The sequence below is a fragment of the Prunus dulcis genome, chromosome 6 (genome assembly GCF_902201215.1).
Source record: "Prunus dulcis chromosome 6, ALMONDv2, whole genome shotgun sequence".
NCBI classification, from domain to species: Eukaryota; Viridiplantae; Streptophyta; class Magnoliopsida; order Rosales; family Rosaceae; genus Prunus; species Prunus dulcis.
In genome coordinates, this window is record NC_047655.1 from 18,396,774 (window position 1) to 18,409,659 (window position 12,886).

Genomic DNA, 12,886 nt, shown 5'->3' on the forward strand with positions numbered 1-12,886 from the left:
ATAGCGGGTTAGTCCATGTGTGAAAGCCCAACAGTCATTCCCTCCAATGTAAGCAATTATATATTACTTTTCAAATACTTCGCATTAGTACACGTAGGTGCAAAAATGACTACTAGTCAAGCTTAGCATCACTGCTTTCATCAGGGGATATCTACTGCAAGATGTCAGCATCCAAATACCAAAGAGTAACGTGTGACCTCATAAGGCTAAGCCTTCAAACAAAAGAAGGTTGATGAGCAAAGCAAATAGGATCCATCTTCACGAGAACAACATTTCATCTTCAAAGAATAGTGTGCCATCAGTTTCCCTCTGTGAGCCTGAAGTGTACGGAAGATAGTTTCCCACTTGATTTTTATGTTCTTCCCGTGATCTCATATAAAGTATATGAAACTGGTACGGCTCTTTGTGATGATGAGAATTGGGAGCATATATAAACTCATTGTCAGGCAAGTGATCAGCTCATTATCGATCAAACCAATTGAAGCTAGCATTTACGAAGCTTTCTCTCTATCGTATATATATTTTGTTAGAGCCTGCAGACAAATCATGTCAGTTTCATTAGAAGCTTTAGCAATGGCGGGTACAGACTACCGTTCAATTGCTATGACTGTGGAAGAATGGGAGCGCTGCGACTTGGAGCTGTCTCCTCCACATTTACTAGCGGAAGATGAAGAAGAAAAAGATGAGAGACAATTCGAGGAACAAGTAATGGGAAAAGAAACTAAGAAAGGGAGAGAAGGAGGAAATTTCCCAACGCCCATTTCCTGCTGATCCAGCACTCAGAAGATTTTAATCTCCCTTGTTAGGATGATAATATATCGACTTTCAGCCTGGTTTCGAGAAATTATGACAGCTGCCCCAGGGAGTTGCAATCTTGTACTATTTCACATACATACGTACTGTTGCTATGCGTCTGTTGTTGATGTCCAAATATCCTCTGAGTCTTGTACAATGCATGGTTATAATTCCTGCACTACGGCACCTTATTTTTGGGACATAAACTGATTTCATTAGAAGCCCCAACATAGGAGCACAAAGAAACAGTACAGTCAGAAAGAGAAACAAAAAGACCATATAATAACCGATAGAGAAGCAACTAGACCTCAGAGGCAAGGCTAGACCATAATGAAAAACTTCTATAAAATTTTAAGGAGTAAATTGTCGAAATCCCCCTTCAACTAGTACCTTATTTTCAATTTGCCTCATGATTTCTTTTTTTTAGAAAATTAAGGGTCTGAACTAATTAATTTAGCCAATGTTCCTCTCTCCGTTAATGTGTTGCACGTTTCATTCAGTTTTCTATCAAATAGAATCACATGCATGCCGTGCTACTCTTGAGAGCAAATTCAAATAGAGTCACATGCAAGGTTCCATTAGAACTAACAAATCTAAAGGGCGCGGGGCGAGGTTTAAGTGGCAGGAGGAGAAGCTAGTCCTAACAAATCTAAAGGGCAAGGTTCCATTAGAACTAACAAATCTAAAGGGCCATCAGAAACAAGGACGGAGGTGACCTGTTGGCTCAGTTTTGCAGAACCACCGCCTTAGAACCAATCGAGGCTGCAGCACGAGCAGCTCGATTCTTCTCACGAAGGATCCATGTAATAGCCCGAAAAATTCAAGGTGAATTTATATATTTTAGTGAAAAATAATATTATGGTGGAGAATGATTATGGGTATTTTATCAAGTGATTTTGGATTGAGATTAGTAAATTAAGTGTGTTGAATTTGAAGTTGGACAAACATGACCAAAATACTCTTATGTGTGAAAATTACCAAAATATCCTTGTAGGCCGATAAAAAAAAAAAAAAAAAAAACAGATAGAAGAAGAATATGAAACGTGGAGGGAATCAAATCATCCTCCTCCCATTCTTCCCCCTCTTGCCTCAAGCTTCCAAATTTGCAATTATGAAAATGGTGAGTCACCTATTTGAAATTGATGACTCACCTAGCCTAAGATTCCTTAATGTATTCTCTTCCTCCCCATTCATTGTATTATCACTCTAAATTGATGACTCACCTCTAAGAATCTTCAATCATGAAATTATTCTTATCCTCGTCATTCATTGTATCATCCCTTTCTTCCTCTTTCACATATTTTCATCCCTATTCTTCTTTTGTTCTTCTTCAAAAATTCAAAAAAATTCGTCACTTCCTTGGAGCAGCGGAGAACTCAAATTTAGAGAGCTCAAATGAAAAAACTTCCTTCATAAAAGTTGTTCATTTACGTGATTCCTATAATATACTCAATTTTCACCTCAATCCGATTAGTATAGCCTCCGAAAAGTTGGTATGATCACAGTATGTTTACCATTTTCTGATTTCACAGTAGTATGCTCGGTTTCAGAATATTTCTATGACTTCTTGTACTCAAATGACTTTGGTTCCTTCATCAAAGTTGTAAGAAATTCTGTCTACTATAACATATCAAAAATTTAAGGTTGATCGGACTTCTATAGCCACCTTGGGAAAGTTTAAAGTGGAACTTGTACTTTGATTATATTGAATTTCTTGTTATAGATGTGTACTTTCTTTCAAATGGTTTGTTACTTGTCTTTCAATTGATAAAATTAGCCACTATCATCTCAAGTAAATGATTCTTTGAAGGTATAAAGCTCATTTTTCTTATTGTCTCTTTGAGTACTAGTTATAAATCAAGTGTAGGTTAGAGTACCACAATGACACATATCTCTTTCAAAGTGTGTTTATGTGAAATTCTAGATTATTTCGATGAGATTTTGTACCAATTTCATTCTGGGATTTTGTTATATCAAAATTCATATCTCAAAGTTAGTTTTGTGCCATTTGAATTTAAATTGAGTTTTTTGTGAATTTTCAAAGTAGAGACTATGTTGTTGGAATTGTTTTGATTCTACCGCATGCCATGTTTGAGTACGTGTTTGAAAACTTCCTGAACTTGGATTTTCATGAAATTTTAATATGTTTTACTTTCACATATTTTCTTCAAATCTAGAAAGTTTTATCCATTTTGGTTGTAAATTGAAATTTTGGTGAGTTTTCAAAATAAAGTGTACAAACCTGAAAAAAAGAACATTTTGCAGCCTAGTCTGATTTGGTTTCTATTTTGACATGGTTCCTTAACCCTAATTTCCATCAAATTTTGGCATTTTTAATTTTTCTATGTCTAGTTATAAGCTGAAATTTTTTACATTATTTTGATTTAAACTCAATATTTGGTGAATTTTCAAAGTTAACGTGTTCCAACCTAAATGTTTAGCAAAACTAAAGTTTTTGTTTTAAATTTTCTTTATGAGTCTAGAGCTGAACCACATGATTTTAAACATCACAACGAGTAGAACAATTATAGCAGCGGAATAGATTGGTTTTTCCTTGACAAAGAGTAGAACAATTATAGCAGGGGAATAGATTGGTTTTTCCTTGACACTTGGTTCTAATGCTTGTTTGAACGTAAGGTTAAGGGAGTAATGATCGGGTCGAACAACTTGTCAAGTGTTTCTTGGGGCTTTAGGTCTACTTACTTTCGAGGACGAACCTGCACAAGGTTAAGCTAGCTGGACCTGAGGTAGGGTTTCCTGATTTCCCAATGATTGGGTTATATCACTTTTAATCTTGGTGCTTATATGTAATATTATAAATATGAATATTATTGTTGCTTTGCTCGATAAATATTATTTGATGTTATGTGAATATTATTATTGATGTTTCTCCATGGATATTATTTTTTGACGTTGGGTGAATATAATTATTCATATGATTAAGCCTGATATATATTATTGTTATTATTTGTATTATTATTCTGCAGAGATAAATGGAGTTTGCACTGCATTACATATGCATCATAAAGACAATGGTGTTTGAGATGTGTGTGTGTGTGTGTGTGTGTGTGTGTGTGTGTGTGTGTGTATCGTTTGAGGTATTTGAGTAATAAAAATGTGGAATAAATTCAAGTGATGGGAGCAGGGCTTGAATATATTGAGGTGATGGGAGCAGGGCCTCTAATGAAAAGTGAAAGTTGAGAAATTCGAGGTGATGGGAGCAGGGCCTCTAATAAAAAGTGAAAGTCAAGAAATTCGTAAACAAAAGAAAACTGGGTTAAGGGACGGATGGGCGCTAGCAGGGGCGGACCTATTAAGGCGCAAGGAGGTGCAGCTGCACCTCCCCTCGCCAAAAAAACCATTGTAAGTGCCTCAGATTGCCCTTTTGCTCAACTGGTGTACAGATTATCTTATTTCCATTTTCAACATTTAAGTAAATATCTTTGTCTTTTTACTTTTATTTATTTTTATATTACTCCATTTACTTAAGTTTACAATGTAAATAAGGAAGTACCCCCCATTTGGATTCAAATAAAAATACTAAAAAATCAAATTCCCACCAAATCAAAATATGAAAATTCGGTTTTAGTGCGAAATATGATTTAGGCTAAAAATGATGGTTCATTAAGTCAATATATACTTCATACTAAAATCCCATAAAATCAAGTTTTCTTATTTGATGTATAAGGAATAAAAGTAGCCAAAAATTATCTTGAGAAAATGATTATTCCAAAAAACCATTTTTCATACTTAGTCAATATTGCACCTCCGCTAAAAAATTTCTGGGTCCGCTAGTGGGCGCTAGTTCATATTTTAAGGTATTCGGAGCCACAGTGGTAAAACATATGGTATGGGACATGCAGGCTTGTTGCCCTAAGGTATGAATTAGTGGGATTAGAAGGGAGTGAGTTCATGGCATCACTGCATATACAAATTTATTCATCTGATATGGTTGCATAATTTATGTATCTGGTTTTGTTTGATGCATGACACTTTGATTAGCTGTGATAGCTGACCTTGAGGGGTTTGACGGTACTCTACTGGGCATTATAATGCTCATACCCTAATAGATTGTGCAGGATTCAAGGCGAAGTTTGAGGAAGAGGGTTTTCAACCGAGCTACTAGGCTTTTGTTGTTGATTTGTGTAATTAACATTTGTAAGTAGTCAACCATTTGATTAAGATCTTAGTGTGTAATTAACTACGAGCTACTGCGACTCTGATTCTGTGTTGTTAAGTAAATTTGTATTTATTTGTGGCCCTTTTTCTCATCATATCATAGTTGTAGGATTTTATTCTTATGACTATGGTATGACTCACTCCTTGATTCGGGAATACTCCTTATTTTCGAATCGGGCGTGACAAGATGGTATCAGAGCCCAGGCATTAGATTCTTTGGGTAGAACTGGTGAAGTTGTGCAAAGGAACTGGAAATAGGCTTGAATCTTGGAGCTGTAACAATTTAGGTTTTGAGGGTCTCTATAGATTTTGGAGGAAAAAAATCCAGTGATCATCAGTACACAAGTATATTTAAAGTTAGATGGGATTGATGAATGCAAGTACAACTGTTTCAGGAAAAGTGAACGTTGTGAATTTATAGATTTACGTATCACAGTTATCCTTATGCTCGAGGTTTTCTAGTTATAAAAATTAGAATTGTAGTTTTATAGTACTTAAGTCTCAAATTTGAAAGAAATGAGGGCAATGAATTTGAAGATGTTGAGAAAATTAGATGACCTTTAAAATTTTGCAAGGGTTGATTTGTTTTTCGAAATTAGTGTGGCGCTGCATAGCTGTGGTCACTATAGGCTTGAATTGAAGGATAGTGTGAGTAATGTAAATCATTGTTGTTTTATGAGTTTAAGTGGTTATTGGATCGATACATATATACCAGTTTAAGAATTTAAATTCGTCATTAGCATTAGTAAAATCTAATTTGGCTTAGATTTTTACTTAAAAATTGGAGAGTGGCTGGATATACGAGGAATAAGTTGAGGAGTTGAAATGTTATTTGATTATGTTGAATATGCTTAGGTATGTTAAGTACAAAGGTTGTAATATTTTGAAAGAGCGTAGATTTAAGTAGGATTATTGGAAAAATATTTATATGTGGTGATTACTTTGGAGAATAATGTTAATAATCGAAGTAGCATTGTGCAATAACAAGACTTTCCACAAAGACTTATGGAAATTAAGGATAGTAGCATAGTTAGAATATATGGTGGTTTGGGATATCAAGGAAGATTGTGTGTATGCCATTGTTTGATGATTTTTAGGGAGAAATATTAGATAAAGTTCATCATTAATTCTCAGTATATGGTACTTACGAGGAGCACTAGGTTCTATAAGGACTTGAAGAAATAATGGTGTATTTAAATTCGGTTACAAAGGATTAAGGTGAAACAATTGATAGTTATTACATCGAAAATGAATGATAGTAATTGTGAGAATTGAGTTAGAATGTTGAAATTGGAAGTACTGATACCTTTTGAGTCTCTTGGAGATTTTTTATTTATTTAATTTTTTGGATGTGTGATTTCGAAGGATGGAGGTTCAATGGATACTCCCAAATTGGAAACAGGTTTGAATTAAATTCAAAATATTATGGTGACAGAGATCCGTAGTTTCCTGAATTTGCTAAATATTGTATATGGTGGGTTAGTCTATGAAGTCTGATTTTGGTGTTACTTAGCGTGGAGAATGAAAGAAAACTTTTGATAGATTTTGGGTATGATTTGGAGATTTTATTTGGGAATTATTACTAAGCATAAAAATTTGTAGTTCTGTCTGAGTAAAATCGGTGTTAAATATGGAAAGTTGTGTTGATGATTAAGGAGTAAATGTGTTTTGTAAAACAATTAGGCTTTGAGGGGAAGTTTGATTAATACTTTTGGAGATGCATTTATGTAAATAGATGATTTTATGGTTGTAAGTGTATAAAGTGGAGGATCCCTATAATGAAATCATTAAGATAATTCGGATGCAATTGGAAAATTGTCCAGAATCAAAGAACTTCAGGACACTGCACAGCAACTTAGGGAGTTGCAGTTTGACATTATGAGTTTTGAATTGAACGTTGTACAATATTTACCCAATTGTTCGTAATTTGGTCTATTGAGTTTTTCTAGTTTCAAAACAAAATATGCAAGCGGCGTTATATTCGAAATTTCTAAACCATATTTGTATGACTGTGATGAAAATAAGTAATACCGAGGTTGATAGAGCAAAACATTAACATCAACTCTACTAGGCCAATTACAACAACAAAAATTCATAGATTCCTATATATTTTTCATTTTCTAGCGCATTAAACCAACGTGATATTCAAAATTCAAAGACTAAAATATAGTTACAATTTAAAGATGAATAATTTCAAAGTTCCATTAAATTTCAAATTCAACATCCTTATCTAGTTATTATCGAATGGGAGGACTCCACGTGTAAAATAAAAAAATATAAATAAAAAAAATACAAGTAAACGGTTCGATTTGTTTTAGGCCGATTTGCAAAAGCTCAAAACCGCAACCAAAGCAATCCATTACGGTCTAGGTTTGTCTTAAATCGTGCGACTTTTTTTTTTTTTTTTTTTTGGTCAAAACCAAACCAAACCAACCGACCATTACAGTTCAGAACAGCCGCGTTGATGACCACTCCAACCAAATTGTACCACTATCAAGCCCTTTAGATTACAAGGAACAGTAAGTGTTTTGGTAAGCATTTATAATCATGCTTCTTATTTTTTAGTTAAAATTTAGCTAAAAACACTATAAAACTACTTTAGGAGCACCCTATAAAATTTCAACTCCAACCATACTCACTAGAGAGTTATAAAATGACAGATCCCTATAAATGCTTTAATTTCTCTTTTAATTCAATTTTGGAATAAAATCAAGGCAAAAAATAACAGAAAATCATAGTTAGCATTAAATAAATGATGAACATAATATTACAATAGTAGCATTAAATTATAGAGAGCCACTAGGAGTCATTTTTCTCTCCTCAGAGTTAGGAGGTCTCCCTATTTTAAGAGGTGTATAGAGAGTATGGTTGTAGCTGTGTTTTTGCAATTCCTCCCTAAATTTTGTATAGGAAGGTGGTTTGTTGCTCTAATTAACCTTGATGCTAGTCTTTCGCAATTCCAGATCTTTTTTTTTCGGCTACATAATGTTTCACCTAGTTTCATGTGTTTTGACATTTTCCCACCAACACCAAGAACATGACGAGGACTATACTGGTAAATATGGTCACGGGAATTTCAAAAATTAAAGACCATGAACTGAGTTGTATTGTATATATCAGCGCTGACTGGTTCCAGAAATGAATATGCTTGATGACATATGCAGTGACAGAAGTTTCTTTCTTTGAGCCTTTCTGAGTAAAAGAGGAAGAGATATTGTGAAAAACGCATGTCCTCTGCTTTTAGCAGCCTAAACAGAAACAAAAGATCTCTTGTTTAGTCACCGTTACAAAAGAGTAAAGTGTGACCTCATAATGCATGAATTTGAAGTGTACGGCTGACGACAGTTCCCCATTTCAATTTTACGTCCTTTACGTGATCTCTTATAAAGCATATGAAACCGGTACGCTTCTTTGTGATTAGAATTGGGAGCATATATAAACTCATTGTCAGGCAAGTGATCAGCCCATTATCAAACCAATTGAAGCTAGCATTTACGAAGCTTTAGCAAATAGTTATACAAATTCTCTATCGTATATATATATATCCGTTAGAACCTGCAGACGAATCATGTCAGTCTCATTAGAAGCTTTAGCAATGGCTGGCAAAGACTACCTTTCGATTGCTATGACCGTGGAAGAATGGGAGCGCTGCGACTTGGAGCTGTCTCCTCCACATTTACTAGCGGAAGATGAAGAAGAAAAAGATGAGAGAAATTTAGGGGAACAAGTAATGGGAAAAGAAACTAAGAAAGGGAGAGGAGGAGGAAGGTGCATGGATTTCACACCGCTTATTTCTTGCCAGCGCCATTTTGAAGATTATAATGGCCATTAATTAGGGTGATATATCGAATTTCAGCCTGGTTTTGCTTCGAATCAGTGAGAAAGTATGACAGAAGCTTGACCCGGGGAGTTGCAATCTTGTGCTATTTGATATCATAGATACTGACTGTTGTTTGTTGTTGATGTTCAAATCCTCCAAATCTTGTACTACGCATGGTTGTAATTCCTGCACTGCCTAGCAGCTTAGAGAGTTGCAGTTTGATTTTTTCTTTTTTTGGTCCAAAGGATTATGAGTTGTGAATTGAAAGCTGTACAATATTTGCCCAATTGTACATAATTTTCTCTGTTAAGTTTTTCTAGTTTTTTTTTTTTTTTTTTGGGTCCAAGAGAAATTTATTAAACCCAAAGCGGGAAACAGGGGAAGCCTGAAAATAGCAAGCAAAGTGCTGAGACTGCAGACCCTATCAAAGCACAGCTTAGTGCATGAAGCAGTCTCAGCAAAAATAAAAAAATTACATTACATGTGGGCATGGAAGCCCATCAAAACTTAAAACACAAACGAGGGACGGTGGTGGCTGGTTAAGCCAGGTTACCCTATGCATCGCTCCAATTCCAATCGAAGCCGCCATATGAGCCGCACAATTTTTGTTTCGAGGGATCCAACACCACTCGACATAATCAAAAAGGGCCTCCATTCTTTGGATTTCTAAGAGGATCGGGAGAATAGAACAAGCTCGATTGCCATAGTTCCCAGAAATCCTAGACTTCACAACTAGAGAATCAGTTTCCATCATGACCTTACGATGACGTGAAGACAGAGCCAATTTTAGGCCACTGAGAATAGCATCAGCTTCAGCCGCAAGGGTAGACTGACACACCTTACCCTCCGCTAAACCTCCACAGAAAGCGTCCTTAGAGTTTCTGTTAAGTTTTTCTAGTTTAAAAACAAAATATGCATGCAACGTTACTTTCGAAATTTCTAAACCATGTACGTGTGACTCTGAAAATATGTAATACTGACATTCATAGAGCAAACCATTGAAATATTAACTTTGTTATCCAATTACAACAACAAAAATTCGTAACTTTCAACGTATTTTTCATTTTCTATAGCACATTAAATCATCCTAATTTAATAATTAATATAGCTACAATTCAAAGATGAATAACTTCAAAGTTCCATCAAAATTCAAATTTAACATCCTTATCTAGTTATCATCGAATAAGAGAATTGCATGTGTAAAATAAAATAAAAATAAAATTACAAGTGGAAGGTCCGGTTTGGTTTAGACCGATTTACAAAAGCTCAAAACCGCAACAAAAGCAAACCATTACAGTTCGGTTTAGTCTTAAACCGTGCGACTTTTTTTTGTCAAAGCCAAACAAAACCAGTCATTACGGTTCGGATCGGTCAAATTGATGTCTACCCCTACCAAATTGAACCACTATCAAGCCCTTTAGATCACGAGGAACAGTAAGGGGTTACTCTTTTGCAAATCCAGATCTTTTTTTTTCGGCTACATATAATGTTTCACCTAGTTTCATGTGTTTTGACATTTTCCCACCAACAACAAGAACACAACGCAACTCAAATAGAGGACTATATACTGGTAAATATGGTCACGGGAATTTCAAGATTTTTTTAAAAAAAACATGAACTGAGTTGTATATATCAGCGCTGACGGGTGCAAGAAATGAATATGCTTTAGACATACGCAGTGAGAGGAGCTTCTTTCTATCTGAGTAAAAGAGGAAGAGATATTTGCACATTATACACTTTAAGCATGAAAAACGCTTGTCTTCTGTGCTTTTAGCAGCCTAATCAGAAACAGAAAAAAGTATTGTATAGAAATGTGTATTGTCTATTTCCAAGATTACAACCTTAGCTCCACCCCAAAACAGAAGAAGATTTTAGGTAAATAAATAGCAATTAATGTCAATTGAATTGAAGCTTTGACAATGGCGGGCATTGATTATGCAGCTGGAGTATGGAGCTTGGTAACCAGCACCGCCGTATCCAGTAGCCGATGAGCAAAGTTTCGGCATTGGCACTGGTGGGAAAAACCTGAATTGCAGCAAATATAAATCTGTTCGTTCTATATTTTATTTATTTTCTGTTTTGGTGGGTTTTAATCTTATATTGACGCACAGAAATCCAAATAGACAAGCAATAGCATCTACAAAGGGAGCCCCACTGCAGTGCTTGCGGGCAGAGTAGTGAGGTGAATCGGTGCCCGGAAAAACGTCATCAATTAAATCAAGTCAAAACTCAATATGGAAGAATTATGCTTGATTGGCTAAATCTTTTGGATTAAGGTTCATTAGGCCATCTTCAGTCATAGAGCTAAATATAGTCTAGTGCTATAATTTTAGCCCTCTAAAAAATTAATTTTTAAAAGAATAGTGTAGGACTAAATTTTTTCATCTCTAGCCATGCATGGCTATATTTTAAGGCCCTCCATATTTTATTATTTTGAGAAAAACTATGGTATAACACTTATACATTCCACTTTTATGTATTGTTTAATTTAATTAAACTACTATATAAAGAAAATATTCCAGGTATGACACGTATACGTTGAATAACAAAATAAGTGAAGAGAATAAATTTATAGGAAAGTGTGGAAAGTATTTGAAAAAAAAAAAGAGTGGAAAGCTGTGAATAAGTAGAGAATGTGACAAAATATGTAAGAAATGTTGAATAAATTGAGTGAAATTTTTTGGTGAAATGTGGAGGTATTTATAGACATATTTCATTTTTTTTTTTACTTTTTAAAAAATAATTAAAAATAAAAATAAAAAGCCCACAACGGCTATTTTTAAAAAAAAATTTAAAATTGATGCATTTCAAAAGGACCAATTATATATATTTTTTTAAAAAACGAATTTTATATACACTAGCCTCTCCGCAAAATTTAAATTTATTTTAGAATTAAAAAAGATAATGGGTAGTTGTGTTTCATAAAAATAGGATCCATTATCTTATTTATTTTTTTCATTTTAATTTTTTTAAATGAAAAAGTATGAATTTACCATATTATCCTTATTTAATTAATAATTTCAATTTTTAATGTTTGCATTAACCAAATGCATTTTCTGGCATTTTGAATGTTTCACAATTCTCTGCCTTTTGCTTTATATGTATATATATATATAACCACAATGTGTGGTGCGGTTGGCAAACTGGCACCTCCAGCTGGCGAGCTACCTAATGCCTCAATTGCAGGAGTTTAAAATCCATTGGAAGCACTTTGTGGTCAGAGGCAAGCAGAACCCCGAGCGAGGATTAATCCCACCCTTCGGGTGTGGGGACACCTCGTAGTATTTACCAAAATAGTTAACATTCCAAATTATATATATATATATATAATTTAAATACATTTAAAATGTTAAATAAAAACAAAAGCAATTGTTAGCTGACGTCAGCGCGCCTTTAATTCCCTTGGATCGTAGTTGCACAAGATGTTCCTCTGATCATGCCCACGCGGAATACTTCCTCTTGTTGGGCAGCACATGCACTGGGCCCACAAAAAAATTTGGCCTAGACTCATTTGGCTTGGTTGGAGGGCTAAAAGATTAAATTTGGCCAAATTTTCTTTTAGCCCATGACTGGAGTTGTATGTTTTTAGGGCTACATATGGCCTATGGTCTATGTCTGGAGATGGCCTTACCTAAATCAACCTGTTTTATTTAAATTAATTGCTAAATTAAATTAATTAGCTCAAACTAAGTTAGAACAAAACACAATCCCTCAAATCAAGAAATTATAGTTTAGGACTCCAAACCAAGACCCAATAGTTTCTCTATAGACAGTGGAGTCTCATTCAAAAGAAAGAACTTTCATAAGACAAATCAAGCTAGACTTGGCTAACCAGAAACTCTCTGGCTAAAGGAAACACCAAACACTTAAAAACTCTTGTATTCTTCATCTACCACCAAAGTTGAATACCACTCACTCACCACGTGACACTTCTCGTGTCCTCGCTTGTTCTGGACCAAGTCTTGACCACCCTTGACCAAACCTCGCCTCAAAGAGATTTGAAGGTTCAATCAGCCAGTTCAAAATCAAGTACCCATTACCCTTGGAGATCGAACCAAAGAAATATAATTGCAAAGAATAGCCACAAAGCTT